The sequence below is a fragment of the Salminus brasiliensis genome, chromosome 13, assembly GCF_030463535.1.
Source record: "Salminus brasiliensis chromosome 13, fSalBra1.hap2, whole genome shotgun sequence".
Classification (NCBI taxonomy): Eukaryota; Metazoa; Chordata; class Actinopteri; order Characiformes; family Bryconidae; genus Salminus; species Salminus brasiliensis.
Window position 1 is genome coordinate 24,530,226 of NC_132890.1, and position 24,346 is coordinate 24,554,571.

The window sequence follows — 24,346 nt, forward strand, 5'->3', positions numbered from 1 at the left end:
TCGGTATGTTGAGAAATGCATTGCCCTGCTCCTGATGCGCGTCTGTCAGCTGTGTTCTTCAGGTTTGCAGCGAGTTATCAAATATGTTTGACATGAAGTTTGTCCAGACGTGTGAGTTACGCCTGCTCTAAGGCACGTGGCGTCGTTATCGTTTGGTTTGGAAAGGTACAGCTAGACTTTGGACCTCTTAGCTGAAACTTGTTTGTGCTTTTGTTTCCTTGACAAGAACTTTTGGACGTCAACACACACAATTTGCATGTCCCCGCCCCCTGTGTTGCATGAAACTGAAAAGGCCGTGCTCCGAGCTCCATGAGATCACGTACCCTCAGCTATTTAGATTCAGCACTGATATATACTGACCGATATAGTCTGTCACGCACAAACCTTGGATCTCTGCCTTGTCAATTTTGACATAATGCAAATCTGACTGGATTCAGATCTTCTTACATTGACTTCCATTGAAGGTTTAGAAAGCTTTGCTTGTAAAGTTTTTGCCATTTTGGAGTTCCAAGGTTTTGCATGACGATGACTTTTTTTCCTGTTTTTTTTTATTTTTTTATTTGACCAATAACAAGCCCAGACATGTCCATGTCCACTGTGTTCAAAAAGTTAAGGCTAAAACTGTGGCTAATACCAAAGAGTTTGACTCAGATTGGCTCAGGAATCTAACACACACACATACACACAGAGATTTGCTCGTAACCCCCGTTTCTTACACCGCAGCCACGACACAGCGGTAACATGAGGACACACTGCTACATTGTTAGCTGCCAAGGCCACACACTAGAAACACTCACTAAAGGCTAAGTAGGGCAGGCGAGGAGAAGAGTGGAATGCTGCTTGACGGCGGTGCCGTTACTGCTTTCTTTAGCATCAGGACTCCACTGAAGAGCCTTCTTACAGGCCTGCACTTTTGTTAAAGGTGGGGAACACTGTTTTCAACCAACTGCACCGTTTCCCACCGTATACAACCAACCATGCTGCAAATGCATGTTTGAAATGATGCTAATAAGACTGCTGAGCAGGATAACAACCAGGAAAGCTGCAGAACCTCAAGAACAGCACATTAACAAGTGCGGATTGCAGAAAACTTGACAATAACTGACTGTAAATATGTAATTTTTGTATATTTATCATCACCTTACAAGTAGCATAAAGCCATGTAAACCATAAATAATCATCTGTGCTGAAAAATAAATTGTTAAATGTGATGCAACTATTGTATGTAATTATTATATAATTAAGCTATTATAACTAATAGCTTAGCTCAACACATCACAACAAATTCAGAACCTCAACACCACTAAATACGTGAGGCCCATGTCTGCATGTTCTAAAGCGGGTCTAAAATGTCCACAAGCTAAATATGCAGCTATGTCTATATAATTGTATCATCCAACAGGGTTTAACTGCTGGATTTAAAGGCAGGGGGTCTTTAATAACTTTGTAACCCTCAATTAACTATAAAGTACACTATATATTAGGGGTGGGGGCGGGACGTGGCCGATTCGATTTTCTAAATGTTCACTAATAACGTAACGTGATGTTGACGGAATGCAAAAGGCCGAACTCGGAAAAACTGATGCGCAGCACCCCGGACAATGTGCCGTGCACATTATCACAGAATCGTAGGTCATCATAACTGCGCATTTCATCACAGATGACTGGCAGCTAGCATCTCATGTGCTCCATACCTGAGCAGTGAATGAGGGAGAGCCACACAGGTGCCGATATGGCTGAGCTGTGTAGCAGAGGAACAGCAGATCACTAAGAAAGATTTAGTGCTAGTTACTGATATCGCTCCAACATGGTTATTGCTGCTGAACTGGGTAAATTCCTACATGAGAAATGCTACACCCACACACTAAACCTGGCCGTTCAGCGAGCGCTCAAGTTGCCCACTGTGTCAAGGCGGTTTTCCACCGCAGCCCCACTGTAGAACCTTCAAGCTGACTTGCCAAATTGCTTCCATTTGTTTTATTAATACAAGATACTGGAATAAATTAATTACGCATCATTACAAATACTTTGCCTTAAAAAGTACCAAGCAGAGTCACACACTGAGAACCAAGAAATCCTGTAAAGAAAAGAAGATGCATCAATAATAACTGAATTGCTGCTCTCTGAATCATAATCGGATTGAATCGTGAGGTGCCTAGAGCTTCCCACCCCTCTTTATTAGTTATTACTGGATAAAATATCAATAGGTATTACATAGTGATGAGGTTATGACAGAAATCATCATGATTAATGTGATTCGGTGGGAGTTTACCCAAGTGATCCTGTGGATGAAAAAGCAAAGTCAGACCAAACCAAAGAGGGTTCAAGGATTTGGACCAGAAGATCTGGCTTTAGACGGGTTTAGAAAGGGCAGCTATGCGGCGCACAGTACATCATTAGTTAACCATTATCATGATCCTAGACTTATATTGGCAATATGCCAATAGGCCTGCTGACTAATTGCAATGGTTTTACTGCGTGGCACGGACATCCTGGACAGCCTCAGACGTTCCTGAGGAGTTCCCGTGCTTGTTTAGATGAATGCAAGGTAAGCAAAGTAAACCGTTTAGGTCCAAATAACTGACCAGTGTGTTCTTGAGTGTCTGGCAGGTTCCCATCATAATCTCAATACAATACCTCGCCATATAAACCACAGACTAGCATGTTGTCCATATTGTGCAGTCCCAGCGTTCGCAGCCAGGTCCAGGCAAAGGGCGGCCACTCCCTTCCTCTGGCACGGCGGGGAGATGCCAGGTGGTTGGCTGGCTGCTGAGGTGAATGGCTTGGGTCTGTTCAGGCCAACAAAGGCAGGCCTGTAGTTACTGACAGACAGAAAGGAGAAAGGTGTGGCCGCTTTTCAGCACTGCACTTCGCTTTGTGTGTGTGTGTGTGTGTGTGTGTGTGTGTGTGTGTGGAGGACAGAAAGAGAGAGAAATAGAGAGGGGAGGTCTGAAATGGCATGTTTGTGTATGTTAAGGGGGGCGGGGTGTTTAGAAAAAGGAAAAAACAAGAAATGTCATTTTAAGATTCTTGTCCCAGTGCATGCCAGTACTCCCAGATGGCTGGTTCTACTAGGGGTGGGGGATGTGACAATGTGGTATTGGGTATAGTGATCAATTACCAGCTTTAAATTATATTGTTGGTGCCTTCGGAAAGCATATAGGCAGCAATTGTGCATTTATATGTGCAGAAGTGTGTCTCTGTAGAGGGTGTGAACTTACATACACTTATAATATATGAAATCTGACCAGGGGTGCCAAAACATACGACTGTATGGATGACCAAACTTTTTCTCGCACTTCTTTCCCCACTTATCAAGTTAGAGATTAAATAACAGAATGTTGTTTACACTGTTCCTTCAGCCCCCTTAACCACTCTACCTTCAGGGGATTGAACTGACAACCTTCTGTTCTCCTATGTTGTTGGACAACCACCTTAGCACCGAAGGTCATCCCAGCCATGAATTTTGAGGGAGGAGAAAACGCTATTCATTCACTTTCCCAGTTCTACTTCGAGGGTACTGAACAGTCAACCTTCCGGTTCCAAGCCCATTTCCGTATTTTTATGTTGTGAGTGGTGGGCAGCCATCTCAGCAACCAAGGTCACCTTAGCCATGAATTTTTTAGCCATGAATCTTTGCTCTTTCAGGCATTGAACAAGCAACCTTCTGGTCACAAGCCCACTTGATGGCCTGCCTGTCTTTATGTTGGTGGGCAGTCAACTCAGCACCCGAATCACTTCAATCAAGAATTTTGAGTGAGGAGAAAACGCTGTTCCTATATTCCCCCCCTAATTCTACTTAAAGGGGATTGAACCAGCAACCTTCTGGTCTCAAGCGCATGAGGGGCAGCTACCTCAGCAATACATTTTGAGGAAGGAGAAAATGCTGTTCCTTCACTCCCCCACCTCTACTTCCACTCCAGTATAGCTCTGCCCATCCATGATCTTAACTATTAGTAGTGGAACAAAGAGATAATGAGGAAGGTCAGAGAAAAGTGAATGGCAGCTTTTTTTGATAAAGGTTTAGACCTTAGAATGTGGCAATTGTGGCCATCTTCTCCTACTCCAAGGCCAATTTATCGACACCAGTAGCAGCTCAGGATGCAGCATTTAAAGACTCGAGTGGTCTCTTCCCCCAAAACAGTGCTTCTCCATCACCCGCCTCTGCTCCATATGTTCCCAATAGACTCCGACATGTAAAGGCTGTGTAGCTTCCTCCTAAGCATGCCCTCAATCAAAGGTCTGCAGCAGTGATAAAATCTGCACTGACTGGAGAGGCATGACCGGCATGTTCGGGGGCGTCTTTCAGGTGAAGTTTAGCCAGATGCCTCACCGGGTAGGTGGGACCGGACAGACACGTTTTCCTCAGCAAGGAAGTTCAAGCTTCTAGCAGCCTTGACTTTCTCTCCATACATGAAAATTAATATTTTCATTTTATACACACCTACTGTGACCATCATGCATATGTACACACTTGTACAGTACACCAAAATGTTCACATATCCCAGCTTTGAAAGCAGCAAGGGTTTAGGGCTTTACTTAATATTCCCAACAGGGGCAGCCTAGCGAACCTGGGCATCAAATCCACAACCTTGTGATCAATAACCCAGTGCTCTTACCAATGAGCCTCCACTACCCTTTTACACTCTTGTCAATTCCACCCACTAGCTAGCCCCCAACAGTGGCAACTTAGCCTATCCGGGGTATCGACCCAACAACTTTGCGATCTACAACCCAGTGCTCTTAACACTGGGCCAACACTGTCCTTTTGTGCACTTGCCAGTTCCACTCACTAGCTAGCCCCCAACAGTGGCAGCTTAGCCTAAGCTGGGTCTCAACCCTACAACCCTGTGATCAATAAGCCAGCACTCTGAGCCAAATGCCATAAATGTACATGTAGATATAAGACTGCAGGTACAATATGCTGTGTGTCAAACATTCCACATAGCGTCTTCACACGCTCACACTCTCATACACACTCTGTGAGCCCTTTAATAAACACATTTAAGTAAATCATACAGAGATATAGGGTACTTTACCAAATCTGAAATTTTCAGTTCAGCCAGATAACTTAATCCCAGGGACAAGCCTGTCTAATAGGAGAAGGCCTGAGGGACATGACTACATAGTCCTCACCTGTGGTCTTAAGTTACTCGGCTTTACTGAGAAACTTTGCTTTGTAAAAACCCCCCCGTATTGTTTCAGTCAGAGAACCCGTATTCAAAACAAGCTCTACGTGTTCCTTCTCCTCTCACACCAGTCATGTGCAGTATCGGTTTATCACAGGCCATGCCAATAAAGGGCAGCCGCCACACAGAAACTGAAAACAGAGACAGCGTCTCTCAAACTTGTCACGGGACTGTTTTCAGACTACAGCTGCTTACAGGAATTCTTTATTTACCAAAGCTACAATAGTTATGGCATTAACCAGAGGCTTCAAAACCTATCCATAGAGACTGTTTGGACCTTTCTGGGCTTCAATGCTGGTAGTTTGGTATTGCTGTGACTGGTCAATAATTTATAGTGCTTTATCACACTCCTTGAGACTCCTTGAGATTCCTTTAAGGGCCCACATTAAGCAACACTGGATTGTCCTTGGAGTTCTATGGAGTTCATGGAAGCAAAGCCACAAAAACAGCCTGTTTTTGTGATGTCACAAATTGATATTTATACATGGTAAAGTTAAATATGGTTAGTTAAAGCATCAAGAATTTGCTGGTATTTAACTGAACCCATTCTTCCCTCCGCCACTGAAACTAGCCACTGGCTGCAACCCTGTGCTTAACAGTTGGTTCTTTTCATGTAATTCTGCCCCCTTTTCCTCTAAACATACCTTTCCTCCTCACAGCCAATAGGTTCTACTTCAACTTCATCAGTCCACAAAACTTGTTTAGATATTCTTTTTGAAAAAAAAACTGAGGCCTTTTCCATGAAGGTCCTATTGGTGCAGGTGTCGCTGCACAGTAGAATAGTGCACCACTAGAGCCTGCAAAATCTTCCTGAAGGTCTTTTGTAGTCTTCAGCGAGGGGATTTGATCTAGTAACCCTACTAGCAGTTCTGTCTGAAGACATCCCTGGTCCTTCAGACCTCAACTTCACCTCTATTTCTCCACTCCTTTGTTAACGGCCATTTCTTAAAGACATTACAAACTGAGAAAACTATTATTTTAATCTTATAATATTAATTCTCTATTCTCTATATATATTCTAATATGAATATTTTAATATTCAGAGTGACAGTCAGCTGCTTAGAGGGGGCCATGGCTTGTTGGGACAAGATTTGAGGAGAAAGCAATTTTTTTTTTTTTTCGTAACATAGAAAATGTTTGTTTGCATACTTCATGAAACCAAACGTTTAAACAACCAGTAAACAGCCAATAGTTAAATAGTTATTATCATTAAACAGACATTTAATGAAACTTTTATAGTTTGTTTTAAGGCCGCACACTGAAGTTGAGTATGTTTTTACATAGAGACGTGTACTTGTAATGAAATGTTGCTGGTGAGCTGTTTGGTCGAGTTTAGCAAGATTATGCTTCCCTACTTGCTTGGTAATTTTCATTGTTTCATAGCTCTGAAACTTTTGAAAAGTGCAGTTACTCAACATGCTGTTCTTTTTAAGTATTATCAGGATGTATAGCCATCTATCAAGTATTTAAGTTGTTTGTATCGGTACTCTGTATTGGCAGATACTTGAAAATCTGGTATTGAAAAGAAAAAGTGGTATCGGTGCATCCCTATTTTTTAAGGCACTAAAGCATTGGAAAAAGATCAACTAGGAAGCCCTTTTCACCAGAACTTCTAGGTACTTTACCTAGGACTTCAACTAGGACGGTCTGCCTGGCTGTTTCTTCCTGCAACTAAGGCTAATAGGAGAATTTCAAATTAGGGATCGGGATCAGTGGTCAGTGGATTGTGACCAGGGCTGGTCCAGGCATGTTTTAATGGCTGTGGTCATTGCTGTTTTAATCTCAATCCAGTTCCGATTCTTTGTTTTCTCTGCGGTGTTCAGCGCGCCGTCTGGTGTCCTCCAGGCGGATGTTACTGCCCAGCCGGCCACAGTGCGGAAGTTTTCAGAAGATGAATAAAAGAATTTAGAGTCTGCAGCGTGGAGCCGTTTTGCACCGTGTGCTCCGTTTTGCCAGCGGGAGAACCGCACACCTTTGTGTTTCTAAACCGGCACTGAACAGTGCATTTAGAACCAGAGTGGAGGCTAACACTAATGCTAACACACAAACACAGACACACTCGCACACTAACACCCCCCCCCCCCCCCCCCCCCCAAAAAAAGCACATTCACTCACTATTACAACATTTACTTCACATCTGTAGTCGACAAACAACAAACATCAGTCCAGCAAATATGGATTGGGACAAGCCTATTTATAATGCACATTAACAAAACACAGAAAATGTAAATTTGAATCAATTGCTTTTCTTTCTAAAGCCACAGAGTTTAATATAAAAGAACTGGGGCAGCTCTACCTGCTTGTCAGAAGTCAAACTAAATGAGTATTTGGACATCTGGCTTCAACGCTGGTCTGGTTTCAGCTGTTGCTGTGTGCAGTCAATAATTTATGGTGTTTTATCGCTCGCCTCGGCCAAAGAGAACCGTCTCATTCCTTAAACACATCAATTTATAATGTCACTCGCGGGCAGTCCATTAATTCCTTTTTTAACAGCGGGCGCTGAAGCAGGAACGGTTCTGAAAGGGAAAGGGAGGGCACAGAGAGGAAAGAGGGAGGGGAGCAGCCTAGGGTGAGGTAAAAAGGGGTCTGGGGCCTGTAGACTCCCTATGGGGCTGCAAAACATTCCTGTCGGATTGAGACGTGGGAACCAGTTTGAAAGGCCACGCCCCTTCATAAGTAAGAGAGTGTATGTGTGCGCTTGTGTGGGTGAGTGTTTAGACTGTGTAGGAATTCGCAGAGTTTCCATGCACGGGTCAGACCACATTAAATTCCTGTCATGTTTAATAGTCTCTCTCCCCAGGGGCGGTTAAAGTGAAGCTGTCGGCGCGGGACGGGACAGGACGCCAGCTTGGCCAATGAGGAGAGCTTATTGCTCTGACCTTCCATCCTCAGAGAGCGAGAAGCATCTGTCTGCCACAGGCAATGTCTCAATCACACACACACACACCACGGGGCGGCTACCCCACCTGAGCCCGACAGGATCCGGCATGAGCTGACGGGTTCAGGGGAGGTCCTCTCTAATTCTTACGCTTATTAATCGGATGCGTTTCACGCTCAGATGTCATTTCGCATCCCGTCACCATCTACAGAATACATTTAGAAGTAACTAGCTACGCCCTTTAAAACAAGGGTTCTTCCAGGCTTCTTGAGGAACATTGTCATTTTTCTTTACATTTAATTTGTAATCAGTGGAATTTCCTCTTTAAGTACTCAAGTCGAGGCCTACCTGATGCTCAGGCCATCAGCACAAACCAGCAGCAGTAAACAGGAGAAGACCCCAATATAAAAGCCTTCAAACCATGAACTGGCGCAAGACATGGTGGTAGAATTCACCATCTACTCCAGCCCACGCATTCACCCGCGGACTGCTTTGACTGGGCGACTGCATTTGCATCTTGGCTGTGCTGGACTCGCCCGGCTCCTGGCTACAGTGTGTAATTATCTCGGCCACAGTGGGATGCTCTTATTTAAATTTTTCTGGTCTATTAAAGCAGTGTTTGTTTAACTGGCTGCACTGCGAGCTGGATTTGCTCGTGGTGGTCAGCAGATTTGTCTGTTTGCATTGTTGCGCTTTGGGACACTTCACTGAACAACCGAATGAGTGGAGACACGTCACTGAGGAGCACGTGAACGCTGGAACGTAGCCGGTGTTCAGGCCTAAAACATAAAAAAAAAAAAAAAAGGCTTGGGTTTGGTCGGATTCCCTTTTGGGTTTAGATTTCTATGCCAAACCATCATCTAACACACACGTGTGTATTCACACACACACACACACACACACACACACACACACACACACACACACACACACACACACACACACAGCAGAGCACCATGAAATGCTTCCACAAACTCTTCCCTTTTTCTGAGAACTGCTGTGAGCTAGCCTGAGCTAAAAGGTGCCACCAGACAGTATAGAGAGAGAGAGAGAGAGAGAGAGAGAGAGAGAGAGAGAGAGAGAGAGAGAGAGAACAGAAGAAGAGGGAGAGAGAGAAGCAGAGTATGAGAGCGAGACAGAAAGAGAGAAACAGAATGAGTGAGACAGAAGCCATTTTTAAATATGAACTCCGGAAAATGTCTGGAGAATCAGGTCCGGTCATATTCCGCAGTTGCCCTTCCACACATGTAGGGAACGGCCGGAGAGTTTCCGTGTCAGACACGCTCTCACTACAGGAAATGTTCCGTGTGGTTTAGGCAAGGGGCGGCGCCGGTGTAGTGCAGGCTTGAGGAACGACATGGCCCACTGTGAAGTCTGGGCTCACTGGCGTATTACCCGGACTGTACTAGAGTCTGGGTAATGTCAAGTATAACTGATCCGGACATTCGCATTCACACATACAAGTTCTGGGTCACAGTACATGTCAGAAAGGGGCTAGAGAGACAGATTACACTGTTATTATTATTATGATCATCATCATTATTTACAGCTAAAGGAGTCACTTCTGTGGTGATTATCGCAGCCGTTACGGTAGTTAGGCCGGCCAAGGCCTATAGGTTAGAGAATAGGCTCGGGCCCGGTAGGTCACTGGTTCAACCCCCTAGACCGTCAGGAGGTGAGGGCGGTGGGAGTGAATAAACAGCGACGTCTCCTTTAACACATTCATAAATCAAGGCATCGAACCCAGTGTTGAGGTCTGAGAGCGAAAGAGAGAAAGAGAGAGAGAGAGAGAGAGAAGGAGGTCTTCTGAAACCCGGAAAATTTGTGAGTGAGTGAGACAAAAAAAAATTAAATAAATAAATTCACCCTCATTCCTTTCTTTTTTTACACACTCCGTCATTTTCTCTCTCTCTCTCTCTCTCTCTCTTTGTCAGTCTAGTCAAACACTCCCCCCTAATCACTCCATCTCCCACGATGATAAGGGCTTCCCTGTTCTTCAGAGAAAACATGGCACTTCCCTCGCTCTACCATCTCTCTGTCACACACACACTAAACACAGTGCATCCCAGTGTGTGTGTGTGTGTGTCCCAGTGTCTGTCCCAGCATGTGTGTGACAAACACTGATAGTGCCCTTAAACTCCCTATAGACACACACAACACAGATAAGCGACACACAAACACATGGGGTAGAATAAACAAACATGGGTGTTAGCAAATGTGCACACACACACACACACACACACACAAATGTGTGACACAAATGACTGAACATTGTCCCTTATTAACACACACAAACATACTACTGTTAAACATAAAGATCTCACTGCATCCACTATCTCTCTCTCTCTCTCTCTCTCTCTCTCTCTCTCTCTCACACACACACACACACACACACACACACACACACACACACTACAGATAATGAGTTAAAAATAGAGCTTTTCAGAGAGTGTTAGTGCTCCTGCAGACTGAAGGAACTGGAGCACCACATAAACGAACTGTTTCACCCCCCACCCAACAAAACCCGCTTCAGACAGAGTGAAAAAGCAGCCAGAGAGCGTTCAGGGTCTGACCACATGCTCTACTCAATTAGAATTAAAACAATGACCCTACAGTTACTGGACCTGAACTATGCAGTGAGTGCAGCACCGACAGACACACAGACTTGTTTTTTATACTTTGTCAGGACATGAGGTCATAGATATGACCCCTATGTATTATATTTGTGTAATTACCTATATGCAATATTTCCCATATGTAAGTACAATAATAATTCATTATATTTGCACTATATATGTATGTATGTACAGTATGTAAAATGAACATTAATACATTGACATTTACTTACTTAGCAAGACCAATAATTAGCATATATGACCAAATAATCTCCGTCCAGTTCAACTTACAATTTTTAGGCCTACCCCCCCGCACACAGGTATCCACTGTAGTTAGGATGTTGTGGCTGCGGGGGTTTCAGGTAGGCCTTAATTATAATTTTATATATATATATATATATATATATATACACACATATACTTGAGCATTTGGATCAAAAGTTTAAAATGATCTTACATATGACAACAACAGTCCCCCTATGTACTATATATACACGAAAGTGCCTATATGTAATAATTAGTCCCATATGTAATACTTTTTAGCAAATTTAGAAAATGCTCAAAAAACATGAATGAAAAAGGGCTAAAATTTAAGAAAAAAAAAAAAAGAATAGATTTTTATGCAGAATTTTTCTGCCAAGTCAGAATATGGATAAAGCCAAAATGGAAAAGGGTAAAAGCTGTAAGTCACATGATCCTATAGATTATGTAAAATAAAAGGAGGGTGGTGCCTAAACTGACCATGCTGGAGGGGTGTGCTAAACAGTGCAACTGCATTAGATGTCATTATTAGAAAAGACTGGCCCTATGGATGGTCTGATCGGGAAAGTTGCTTTTGACATTCTCATATCTAAATACTTCTTTGGCTTTTTGTTTTTGTCTGCAGGAATTTTGGAATATGAATAGCATAACATTTACCAAACGTCCGAATGAAAAACCCGGCTTGTGTGTATCATGGAGTATTCTAGTAATAATGGCATCGAATGCAGTTGCACTGTTTAGCACACCCCTCCAGCATGGTCAGTTTAGGCACCACCTTCCTTTTATTTTGCATAATCTATAGGATAATCTACCTCAACTGTAACCTTAATAACTAGCTGAAACATGGAATTGATCTTTTTGTTCCTGAAAATGTACCAAAACAAACCTCCACATACATACACACCTTCCTCTAAGAAGCAGGAGGGGTGGGGAAAAGAGGTCTGGCTGCTTTTGGCACGAGCGTCTGCGTTAAACCCTAAGCCTGGCACTCTGTAGCTGGAGAGACAATCTGCAGCTTTGTCTGGGCCACGGGCACAGTGCTGACAGCGGGACGTGACCCAGCACTGCGGGGGCTCCCTCTCAGCCCACCGGTTATTAACAACACACTTCAGCTTTGCTAATCTGGACGCAATCGCTAATGAACATGTAGATCATGTAGATCAGTTTTTCAGGCATCCGATTACACCTAGGCCTACAAACAAAAGCTTCTGCCAATATAGTGGCTCTCAGCCCAAAATATGCCCTGCATGCCTGGGAGGGGGGGGGTTCCCTGCTCTAAGACACCGTACCAGGACTGGGAACCAATGAGGGGATTCCACCCATCTCAAAGGAGAATCAACAGATCGTAATCCCACAACTACTATCCTAGTAACAGTAAAATAGGATAGTTTGACAAGTTAACATGAGTTAATATCATGTTTGATATCTGATGAAGTTTGCTTATTTAGCTTAGAAGCGGAGATGCTAGGCTAACTTCTAGGTAGAAGTTCATTGCTATCCTGGCACTGAATTGTCAACACAGGCGCGTGCCCGACGCGCACAACCCTGCTTCGCACCCCTGAAATAGCAATCCGACAAATTCAGACCGGCAATGGCGAGTGATGCGCTGACTGGTGTGTTGCACGTTACACCCAAAACACACCCATTAATAATTAAGAGGCTCAGTACAGGCCTTTTGAGCCACGCAAGGCAAAGACACATTGACACACCCTAAATCAAGCTACGCGTTGTGTGGTTGACGGCTCGCCAAAAGCAAGGGCCCCCTTGCTAAAATAGGGCCCTTGCTCTGAGCAGTGGGTCGAGAGGCACCGCCGGCTGGTTTTACAGTGGGAAGTTCCTTAACCAGTAAATGCTGTCAGAGTTGGTATCGGTATCGATACTCGGTATCGGCAGATACTTGAAAATCTGGTAACATTATTGGAAACTAAAAAGTGGTTTTGGCGCATCCCTAATCCGCATAATGTCCTGCTTTGCAGTGCTATGCCACTTTCAAACCGGACAGCGACAGCCGGATTGCTAACACACCGTTCTGAGGTAAAAGTGGTTCTGCTGAGACGGTTACTTCCGTTTTTCTAGACTACAGTGAGTCATTACATCTTCTAAACCTCTTCAGTTTGTCTGTGCAAAACAAATTGAGCTCAGGGTGTGTTCTGAACAGGCTTTTGTCCGTTTACAGACAGCTTTATTTAAGGCCTGTAATTAGCATTAATGTTAAAAGGCGGACTCTTACTTGTTAGCTACATTAGCCTCGCGGGTACGGACATGAGGGGATATTGAAGGGAGGGAAAGAATGGACCTGATCTGATCCAGTCACAAATCTATACAGACTATTTGTAATTTGTGTACACACACACACACACACACACACACACACTCGCACACACAAAATATGGACAAAAGTACTGGGACACCTGTTGCTTACTAAATTAATGGTCATAAAAAGAGTCTCTCCTGCTTTTGTTGGAGTAACTGGCTTTTTTACTAGATTTTGGAGCCGTACTGTAAGGATTTGATTGCATTCAGCGTCAAACTCGCTAAGAGTGAAGTCAGAATGGTGGATGATCATCACGCCACCTCATTCCCAAGTCCCCAACTCATCCCTAAAGTAGTGGCTGGAGCGCCATCATTCCAAAGAACACAGTGCCACTGCTCCACAGCTCAATGCTGGGGGGCTGTATTGATATATATATATTCCATTGGCCACACTTCTCAACAGGGACTGGCATGTGCATTTGCACATCTATGCCAGCAATGGATGCAACTTAAAGTAGCTGAATCCATTCATTAGAAGGGGTGTTCACAAGCATTTCAACGTATACATTTAGCTGACATCACCTTCGTACATATGATGGGGATGTCAGCTGAATGGAGCTTCAGAGAAGATCAGAGATTTTTTTTTAAAGCAGTCGGAGAGAACTGCGATTCTCTGCAAGTTTGAATAAAAAAGCAGTGTTGGAAGTGTGTGTGTGTGTGAGAGAGAACGGGAAGGCTGTCCACACAGCTTGTAGTGATGAGTGGGAATGTGTGTAGGCTATACAAATGAGTGTGCATGTGTGCGTGTCTGTGTGGGAGTACAGAGGGGATTGGAAAAAAGTACAGCCCCTACAGTTACGACCACATCAGTGCTCGGAGCAGAGGCAAAGCCAATGCTTTCTTGAAAGAGAAGCGAGCTCCAAACCAGAGCGCTTTAAAATCAATACTCGCACTGTATCCGACGCCAAGGCCATCTCACTCCGCTTTAAAATAGACAACCACCGTAGAGGAATTAACTCCATTACATGTATTCATCCTAACCCTGAAACCCTGCGTTCCACACAATTTACTGCCCATTTACTCACCAGCACAGACCTATGTCTCCGTCACGGTGTCTTTATTGGAACAGAAGTGCCTTGAATGGTACTGAAAGATCATAGAAGGTGTCATGAATCTAACATACACACCAAAAAAAATAATAAAAGGCAAATAATAAACCCTAGAGTTGCACTGATCCAATTTACTGGGTCGTTAACGGCATCTGTACTTACATAACAAATCCAATCTGATACAGTTTACGCATCTTTACAAAACCTTCTTTAATAACAGTACCTAACAAAGACACGCAGTGTCAGTGATGCGAAGTGCCACTCTGAGCACTAATACTGCTCCCTTGTAGAGAATCTTCAGCTTGCTTAACATAAATAATTATGACTTACAAGCCAGGTTTCTATACCTAGAAATGTACAGCATTCTAATGATCATCGACACTACAGACAACATCGATTCCATCCTGGTATATCAGTATCAGGCCGATATTTGATGGAGAAAAATTAAATCTTAAATCCTGCCTAAAACAGCTCAGATTATTTGTATCATCAACTAGGTCACATTACAGCAGTAGTAGCTACATGATAATGTTGTGTGACAGTTGTAACGCTGCGTCAACAACAGCAGCAAACTCCACACCACAGCAGTCAGTGGAAGATTTCACTAGAAGCTCAATTTTCCCAACTTCTTCCATCAGCCACTGCGCTGCACTGAAGTGATTTTTGAAAAACCGGGATAAAAACAAAGGATCTGAACTGGATCGGGCTTTAAATATAATTTTTTATTTATTGGCACCCAGTCTTGTGCCTTGTGTCTATTGTCTATTGTCCTAGAACTATTGTATCATGTCCTACCTATTCTGCAATAGAGACCTAGCCTAATAGTGTTTCGCTGCACTGTACAACCCTGTATTAGTATATTATAGCCAATACCCTGAAACCAGGTTCAAATATGCCTGGATTGGCCCCAATCCTGATCCATTGGATCGGATCAGGATGTCTATCCCAAGTCTTCAATATAGAACTATGTTTAGGCGGTACAGTACATTAAGCAATCAACTCAATTTTGGATTTAAGGAATCAGTACCAGGAAAAAGTTGAGCTGGTGCATTCCTTATATTCACCGCAGCCTTCAGGGTCATTAAAACTAATCTTACTTGAAGGAAGCACTAAGAGGATCATCTCAATACACTGCTGTAGGCCTCATTCCACCAAAACAAGCTTGAAGTCACACCTGCGATTTATAAGAAAGCTCACAAAACAATGTCCAAAGGAAATATTTGCGACTGGTCAACGCGCCCACATCACAGGAAATTTCTGCTGCGTGAATCATTAGCTGACTCGTTAGATAAGCAGGGCTGGCTGCAGTGCTGGAGTGTGGTTCAGCTGGAGGACCACTAAATGAAATGCATTAACTGGAGAGGCCAAAAATCCATAGTTTGACTAATTGCGCATCCCTTCGGTTCTCAGTTATTCATTTGGCCTAGATAGGCTCCGAACACACTCCCTCCGAGTGCGTGTGTGTGTTCGATCCTGATCCGTCTCCTCACTGTGGGGGTGATTCACGAGCTTGTCATCCCTCTGCATTCATTTCCTGCCTGACATAGCGAATAGCTCTCTGAGCAGTGTGAGGTCCAGATGGATGAGGAGCTTGGTCTGGGTGATAGAACGATGGCGATAGTGAATATTAAAATACAACATTTGTTTTCCTGATATCACACATCTGAGGTATTTTTGGTTAAAGGGTTATGCCCTTTTGTAAGCTGCTATTATTATGGTAAAATAATGTGCTACATTGTACATGTACTATATATGATCCTTTTATAAACATAGTTGAACATAAGGACATTTTGATCTACATTTGAAGAATATTGAAGAACTATCTTTTACAAATTATTAAAACATTAATAGAAATGTAATTTTCTTATGAGGGAACAAAAGTTAGGAACGATTACCCCCCCATTTATTACTAAAATTGAGATTCTAGTGACATGTTCAACTGACTGCTGTGGTGCGGAGTTTGCGGTCATTATCATCATTATCATGTAGCTACTACTGCTGTAATGTGACCTAGTTGATGATACAAATAATCAGAGCTGTTTTAGGCAGGATTTAAGATTTCCTACGTTCAAATATCGGCCTGATACTGATATCCCAGGATGGAATCAATGTTGTTTCTAGTGTAGATTATCATTAGAATGCTCTACATTTTAAGGTACTGGCTTTTAACTCAATTATTTATGTTAAGCAAGCTGAAGATTCTCTACACAGGAGCAGTATTAGTGCTCAGAGTGGTGCTTTGCATTACTGACACTGCGTTTCTTTGTTAGATTCTGTTATTATAGAAGGTTACCTAAAAAATATCTACCATTACAACCAGGTGCAGATGTTTAGAATATCATTAGACATTTTGAGCCTGTTCACACTTGACACAACATGCATTTTGTATTCAGATAGTATCTGGATCTACTTTGAACGGATTTTGGTTATACCAGTCCCTTAAAATGCGCCCCCAGTGTTACCAGATGAGATGCGATTTTACTTTCCAGCCTAAAAATCACACCAACCCATACATCATTTCTGTTACTTCCTGTAACCAACAGTTTCTTATTAAAATTGTCCTGCTCTGGGAGACTGTGAACAGCTTAGTGGAACGGTTGGGGTTCTACCAAGCAAGGGAACAATAGATGGTTCTCGCATTTCCATAACAGCTCATCAGAAAATGTGACAGCTTGTTATAACTGAAAAGGAACAGACTCTGTAACACTGCTCTCATCTACTGGTAAGTAAGCATCAGCGTGATCAAGCCCAAACGCTTATATTAACCCCCCCATGACTATTTCTGCTTGCCTGACAGAATCCGATCACAGAAAACAGAAAAGGCATTTCAAAAGGCATCACAATTGCATCTTGGTGGTGTTTGCTGGCGTTTCATGCAGACGTGATCCGATGACCAAAACCACATAAACAGGCTCTTAGTTTGGGTTGGCTCTTGATTGCTGAAGTGAGTGGGATTACCATGGTGAGATCCAATGAGCTCTCTGAGGCCTTCAAAAAGAAGGTTGTAGATGCAGGGGAGTCTGGGAAAGGGGTTTAAAAAGATCTCAGAACAATTAAAAACCAGACGTTCCACTGTCCACTAAATTACAAGTGGAGAACATTTAAAACAACTGCTAACATGGCCAGGCCAGGCCGTCCTAGCAAGTTCGGCTCAAGAGCAGACCACTAGATGCATAAAGGGCCCTCCAATAACCCTGAATTCTCATAATCAAGGGACCTACGGGTAGTTTTCTTGCCACAATTGATGTGGAAGAACAGCATCTACCATCAGAAAGAGAACAAACAGGAGATGTGCAAAGAGGAAACCCAAGACTGTCCAAAGCACACTGTTCCAGAAGTCCTGGTCTTTGTCTAGGTTTGCCCTGATGTTTCTTTTTTTTGACAGCAAAGGTTTCCTCCTTGCACACCTGGGGTGTCCTATTTTTTTCCCCCCTTGACTCTATATTCATGTATATCCACTCGGTCAACACAGAAAAACAGTGATAAGACTTCTGGTCACATCACTGGGCCCAAGGGGGCCCCAACCGTCAGTACAGGAAGCAGGCCAAACCTGCTGTAATCCATCCATCTCCTGTTCAGGTACGGTTGGGCACTCAAACAGGCTCTGCCTCACGCCCTGCTGGCTCCTTCATACAAACAGCACTTCTGCGTTTTGAACTGCCCCTGTGGGAGCGGCCTGCCTGCGGAGTGGAGGGGATATGTGAAGGAGTGAGTCATGTGACCGAGTCAGTGTCCATTCATCATCATTTCCTTCCTGATGCGTGTTATTTGCAGTCGAGGATTCCTCTTCCCGCTCCAACAGTTTCCTCTGGACGTCTCGCTTCCCCCTCAGCTCCTCCGCAGCGGGAGAATAAATCGCACTGCCCGATCAATAGGAAATGCCTAATGAACACAAGTTGTGAACGACAGAATCTCCAGGGATGGATGATGGCCTCCTTCCACCACCGCGTGGGCTGCAACATCTGGGCTCATTAAGGAGAGTAGTGTACGATGGAAGAACCAGGCAGCCTCTCCTTACGTTAGGTATTCCACTACTCCCTAAATGCTCAATCAGTTTAGAGTTTTACCTTTCAGAATTCCACACACCGTCCCTTAACACATTTTTCTACATTACAGAGGAGGATTAAATATTTAAGCCATACTGCGAACACTGTTCTTAGCTATGCAACCTGATAACAGTCTTAAACAGTGTCAGGAGCACCTCATAAGCAAGTCTATTGGAAGTTACTGAAAAACTCAACATGGTTTGAGGCCAGGGTGTGAGGATTTGAGCATGTCATTTTCATGATTGCTAATTGGTGAAGTCTAATCTTCCATTACTTGTCCGCTACATTAGCCTCGTAGCTCCAGGTCAAAACTGAAGAACTGGAAACTGAACACACGCCAGGCCGGCTTAAAATCAGAGAGTAACTGATTCCAGAGTGCTTGCTGGAGTTAAATCAACTTACTTCAGTCAATGTTCGGCTAAGTATTTTAGGCTAAGCCTCAAAACCAATAGTAAATTAGCTACACCTGGGACTGCTCCAGTCCTTGAGACGTTTAGCCTTCCTCTCAATATTTGCATGTTGAGGGAGGCCTTCGACAATGGCGCGCTGAGCCCTTGCTGGGAATTAGACGTATGATCTCCTCACACCTGATGAGCAGCAGTTAGACTGTAGGGCCACTCTAGAGCTGTGAAATTACATGACACAGAAATAGTTCACAGACAAAATATCGTATGCAATATTTAAGCAAATTTTGGCTGCAGCTCATTTGTTCATTTTAGGTTTTTAGGCTCAACTCAATATGTATTGTGGATCAAAATGAGGTGCAGAAGTAGGAAATGTGAATTAGGTGAACTTTTGACTAAGTTAACTAAAAAAAAACAAAAAAACAAATTTCTTGCTGACTTTTCACTTTAGCTTGAATTAGGGCCAAAGCTAATAAGGAAAAATCCCCCCCCAAAAAAACACCTGTTTTGCATCAGTGCTCTCCTGTCAGTCAGGTCGCGCTGGTTTTAGAGGCTGAAACGAAACAGGTGGCAAAGTTGAACCCAGCCAGAACAGGTGGAACTGAGGCCTGCTTTCCTCTGTACTCAAATCAACACTGTCCTCCAACATTTAAGCTAAAAAAAAAACAAAAAAACACACAAAACACAGACACAGCAAGCATGTTACCCAGCACTGCAGGTTAAACACAGACAAGCAAATGAAGTAAATGCGTTAAGCTGCTGCTAAACTGCTGACCGCCCCAACAGTCGCTGTAGGTAAACATGCGGCAAAGCCGGTTAGTGACGCCACAGCGCAAACACCGCTCGGGTTAATGTGCAATTCCAGCGTCCGCACCACGGTCTAAAATTTAACTACGCTAACTGCAATTAACCGCCGTGATGAACATGCACGACCGTGTGACTAATCAGCGTGTACGCATGTGTTAACATATGCAGGACGGACCACTAAAAGCAACGGGGAGCGCTCGAAGGACAATAAAGCGTCTCCCAAGTGATAAATCAATCTCCCTCTTTCTCTCTCGCTCTCTCGCTCTCTCACTGAGGAAGGAACTCCTGGTCTGAATGCGCTGCGGCAGGCAGGCCTACTTGACATCTGTGTTTATCCTCCAGCAAAAACCAAACAGGCTATATTTACTCCAGCCAAACAGGCTAGGAGAGCGAGGGACAGACAGAGCTAGAGAGCTAGAGTCGCGCTTGGAAGCTGGAGCTAACTGCCTTTAGTCTGATTCCTGCACTGGGGAAATGGATTTCTCTTCACTGTTAGGGTTTGGCCAAAAACAGAAAGTGGGACAGGGTTCGAAATGAACTTGCCAAAAGGTCAGGGGGGACAAAACCTCCTACAAACACTGGTTTGCATTATATACTACTCATTAATAACATTCTACTGATCGAATTGTGTTGAGAACCTATAACTGTTATTTAAAGGATAAATTAAAGTTAAACTTAAATTAAAACTGACCTTTTTGGTCTACATGATGATGACACCATGCACCTGTAGGTGGGGTAAAATACATTAACCAATTATATCGTGACCTCTGACTCCCTCCACCCCCACCCATCACTGAGAGAGAACACTCAGCTAGCTCAAAACCCTACAGGGTCCAAAATATTACATTGTCACTTGGAAAAGGGGTGGGATTTAAGTTAAGATGTATGTAGATATATATTATATATATATATATATATATAAACACACATGTACTGTCCCCTCAAAAATATATTACCACGTGTGTAGTCATGTGACTCCACCCCGTCCAGTCTGCAACATGGAGGAGAACTCAAACACTGAGCATCTCCAGCACTTTATATAATTGTTTCTTCATCGTAACAAATATAACATATGCTATTCATCGTGATCTTGATTTGAGGTCCTATCGTCCTATAGCTAGTAAAGTTTGAAAGGTATTGTGGGAACTGTAGTGAATGTACGAGTCTCTATATGTCACCTGTAGTTTGGTGTGAGGTCCTTAATGTCTTCTAAGTAATGTTATCTATTGTTTTTGCCATATAGCTCACCCTTACCTCACAAGTCATAATCCTTTACAGTACCAGCAGACTGTGTGAAACAAGATAGAACCCAATGAGTGACCATCAATTGGCAACAAGCAGATGACAAGGAGCCTGAAGCATGTCGGCACAAACGGAGACCCCAATCAGCATCCCGGTGTGAAAGCAGACAGCCTAAAGATGACGCCACATGGATTCCACGGGCAGCCCGGGCCAACTCCTAGCAGAGTGTATCGATTGAAAAATAACCTACTTACAGCAGGCATCATAATCCAGCAGACAGCAAACACTGCTGCGTCTGTGTGTGTGTGTGTGTGTGTGTGTGTATAAACAGAAAGGCAGAACAGTGCAAGAGAGTCCTTTCAGGGCAACAGAACAGTCCAAGTGGAGAAAAGTCCGGAATGCCAGAAATTCCACACACACACACACACACACACACACACACACACACACACACACACACACACACACACACACACACACACACACACACACGAGCTACTGTAAAAGAGAGGCGGTGAAAAGCCGAGCTCAGCCCAACACCTGGAAGCAGTTATTCAGATTAACTACGGCATTCAAATCCTCACAAACACACAGTGTCTTTGTAATGCTATTTCCTTACAGAGGAATGGAGTGAGGCTTGCTGTACATGACAGCAGGAACTGATGCTCGCTGTTCTAAACAGTCCAGCTACGTTAAAAAAAAAAACTGGGCCCTGTGCTTTCCTCCTGACCTGAACTAATCCAACCGGCCTAATCAAAATCATTGCTATTGAATCTATTCACTTGATTACATTAAGCGCCTAGAGGATGTCTGCTAAGTAAAAGGCTGAAGCGCTTGTCTTGTCCGTCTGGCGGCCTCATAAAAAGCTGATTTTGATATTAAGTGGGATATTTCCTGCTCCGAGCAGGCCAGAGTTTAACTAATTTGGGATGACCGCCCGACCCACACACAGGATACTGTAAACCTAGTATATCCAAAACACAACTTTACAGGAGAAGGGAAAAACGTCTTAACTTTCAATGGAAGTCGATGTAAAATGATTTCATTCCAAGTCATTTTGGAGCATTTCTATTGGTCCATTCATCAAGAAATTTGGACACAACATAAAGAATAACTGCCAGATTCACATTATGTCAAAAAGTCAATAACAGAGATTTTCGGTTTTTGCATGACAGAGATAACATGCAAGTATCTCGTTTGCTGGAAGTTCAGAAACAGACAGGCACACACAGACCCACCTTCATCTACTCTGTAAGGATTAATATGAATTTGGTTTCTCTCCAAAATCACAGCTACACACACTCAGATATCTTCCACCGCCCAAACCGAAGCACATCAAACACACTCGGCTGACTCTGCAGACTAAACTATTTCATGGTGAACCGGACCAGGCCGCAGCAACTCCGGGCTACTCACAGTCCTCAAAAACGCATAAGTATAAGAATGAGTTATTATTAGATGCGTCTCCAAATGTTATCCACACACACTTCCTCACAGCACTGTTTCTCATTCTCCCAAAGCCAGAGCAAGTCAAAAGAAAGTTTGGGAGGAACACAAGGCATTGTAATAAAACTGCAACATGCAAACTAAAGGTCCGAGATCCCATATTCACACCAGGCTCAGGAGACCTTCATATAACTCTTAATAGACCTTTACAGAACACTTCATACAGACCATCTCTAACTAGACTTTCAAACAATACAGACTGTCTCTAAATAGACCTTCATATAACACTTCATGTAGACCATCTCTTAGTAGACCTTAATATAACACTTTCTATAGACCACCTCTTAGTAGACTTTCAAATAACACTATACAGACCACCTTTTACTAGACTTTCATGTAACACTTCATACAGACCATCTCTAACTAGACTTTCATACAAACCATCTCTAACTAGACTTTCATACAGACCACCTCTTACTAGACTTTAATACAACACTTCATACAGACCACCTCTTACTAGGCTTTCCTGTAACACTCTATACAGACCACCTCTTACTAGGCTTTCCTGTAACACTTCATACAGACCACCTCTTACTAGACTTTCCTGTAACACTTCATACAGACCACCTCTTACTAGACTTTCCTGTAACACTTCATACAGACCACCTCTTATTAGACTTTCATACAAACCATCTCTAACTAGACTTTCATACAAACCATCTCTAACTAGACTTTCATACAACACTTCATACAGACCACCTCTTACTAGACTTTCATACAGACCACCTCTTACTAGACTTTCATACAGGCCACCTCTTACTAGACTTTCATACAGGCCACCTCTTACTAGACTTTCATACAAACCATCTCTAACTAGACTTTCATATAACACTTCATACAGACCACCTCTTACTAGACTTTCATAACAAATTGGGTAGACCTTCATAGAACACTTTATGTAGACCATCTCTTAGTAGACCTTCATGTAACTCTTGGTAGAACTTCATATAACTCTTCATACTGACCGTCTTTTTCTAAACCTACATAGAACGCTTACTGTCTCACAATAAAGCCTTCATATAAACTCTTACTAGACCTCCATATAACACTAGATCTCCATATACCTTTGACTCCATCTTTATACAACTCTTAACTAGACCTTCACCTAACATTTCATTGCTACAGCTTCATACAACACAAGTCCTAACACATCAACATTCACTTCCCAGACTTCATATAGACTGACTCTCTCAAGTCCTTCATGCTCCTGTAACATGTACCCATGTAAACATGTAACCTGATCTTCTGTAAAGCGGCCATGCTCTCACAGAGGCTCAGAACCACTGAAAGGTCTGCGAAAGAGGTGCATCGTCCAAACAGGCAGAGCTTCTAAAGGTGAACTTCAAGTTCTTCCACTTTTACACGCTCAGATGCACCAACCCTGCTATTCACAAAGCAGTCCTGAGGTCGAGGACTGATCCAAGATCAGGTTCCTGCTTATTTGTCCCTGCGCTGGCGTTTGAATGCAGACCCAGGTGAGCTGGAGATCCAGCCTGGCCACCCCGGCGCGTGCGCACTGAGTGACCAGGAAGGAACCGCGGTTTTCTGTTTGCTTAGGATTTCTCTCAGGAGAAGGAAAAACCGCCCGGATTGACCCCCGTGCTGCTCCGTGTCTGACCCAAACGCGCAGCCGCGCTGTTAGAAAGGCCAGTGTGGAGCAGGACGGGTGGAGAACCCGGGAGAAGGACTGAAGACGGGAGATCAGAGGCTCCACTAGCAGCACCAGCTAAAGCCTCTAATGCTGGTTTACTGACTGACCGGTCCAGCCCGGGTTTCTTACCTTATTACGCACAGCAGCAGCAGCAGAGCTCCAGCTCCTCCAGTTCCTCCAGTTCCTCCAGCGGGGGTGTGTGTGTGTGTGTAGTCCTTTAATACGCGCACAATCCAACACAGAGCCCCCCGTTCCTCTCCCGGTAGTGAGTGAGTGTGTGTGAGTGTGTGTGTGTGTGTGTGTGTGTGTGTGTGTTCCTCCCAACGAGGAGAATACGCTTCTACACACACTCTGTATTCCCCGAGCTCGCTCACTCGCTCTCCCT

General features: G+C 43.6%; 1 protein-coding gene across 4 annotated transcripts in view; it reads right to left on the reverse strand.

Annotated features, from left to right (window-relative positions):
- Nucleotides 1–24,346, reverse strand: part of sipa1l3 (signal-induced proliferation-associated 1 like 3) — a 120,202-nt gene extending 95,856 nt beyond the window's left edge. For all 4 annotated transcript variants that reach the window (XM_072695540.1, XM_072695538.1, XM_072695539.1 and 1 more), the window contains exon 1: nt 24,091–24,346. The gene's annotated coding sequence lies outside the window, so the exon portion shown is untranslated. The remainder of the gene's footprint in view (nt 1–24,090) is intronic.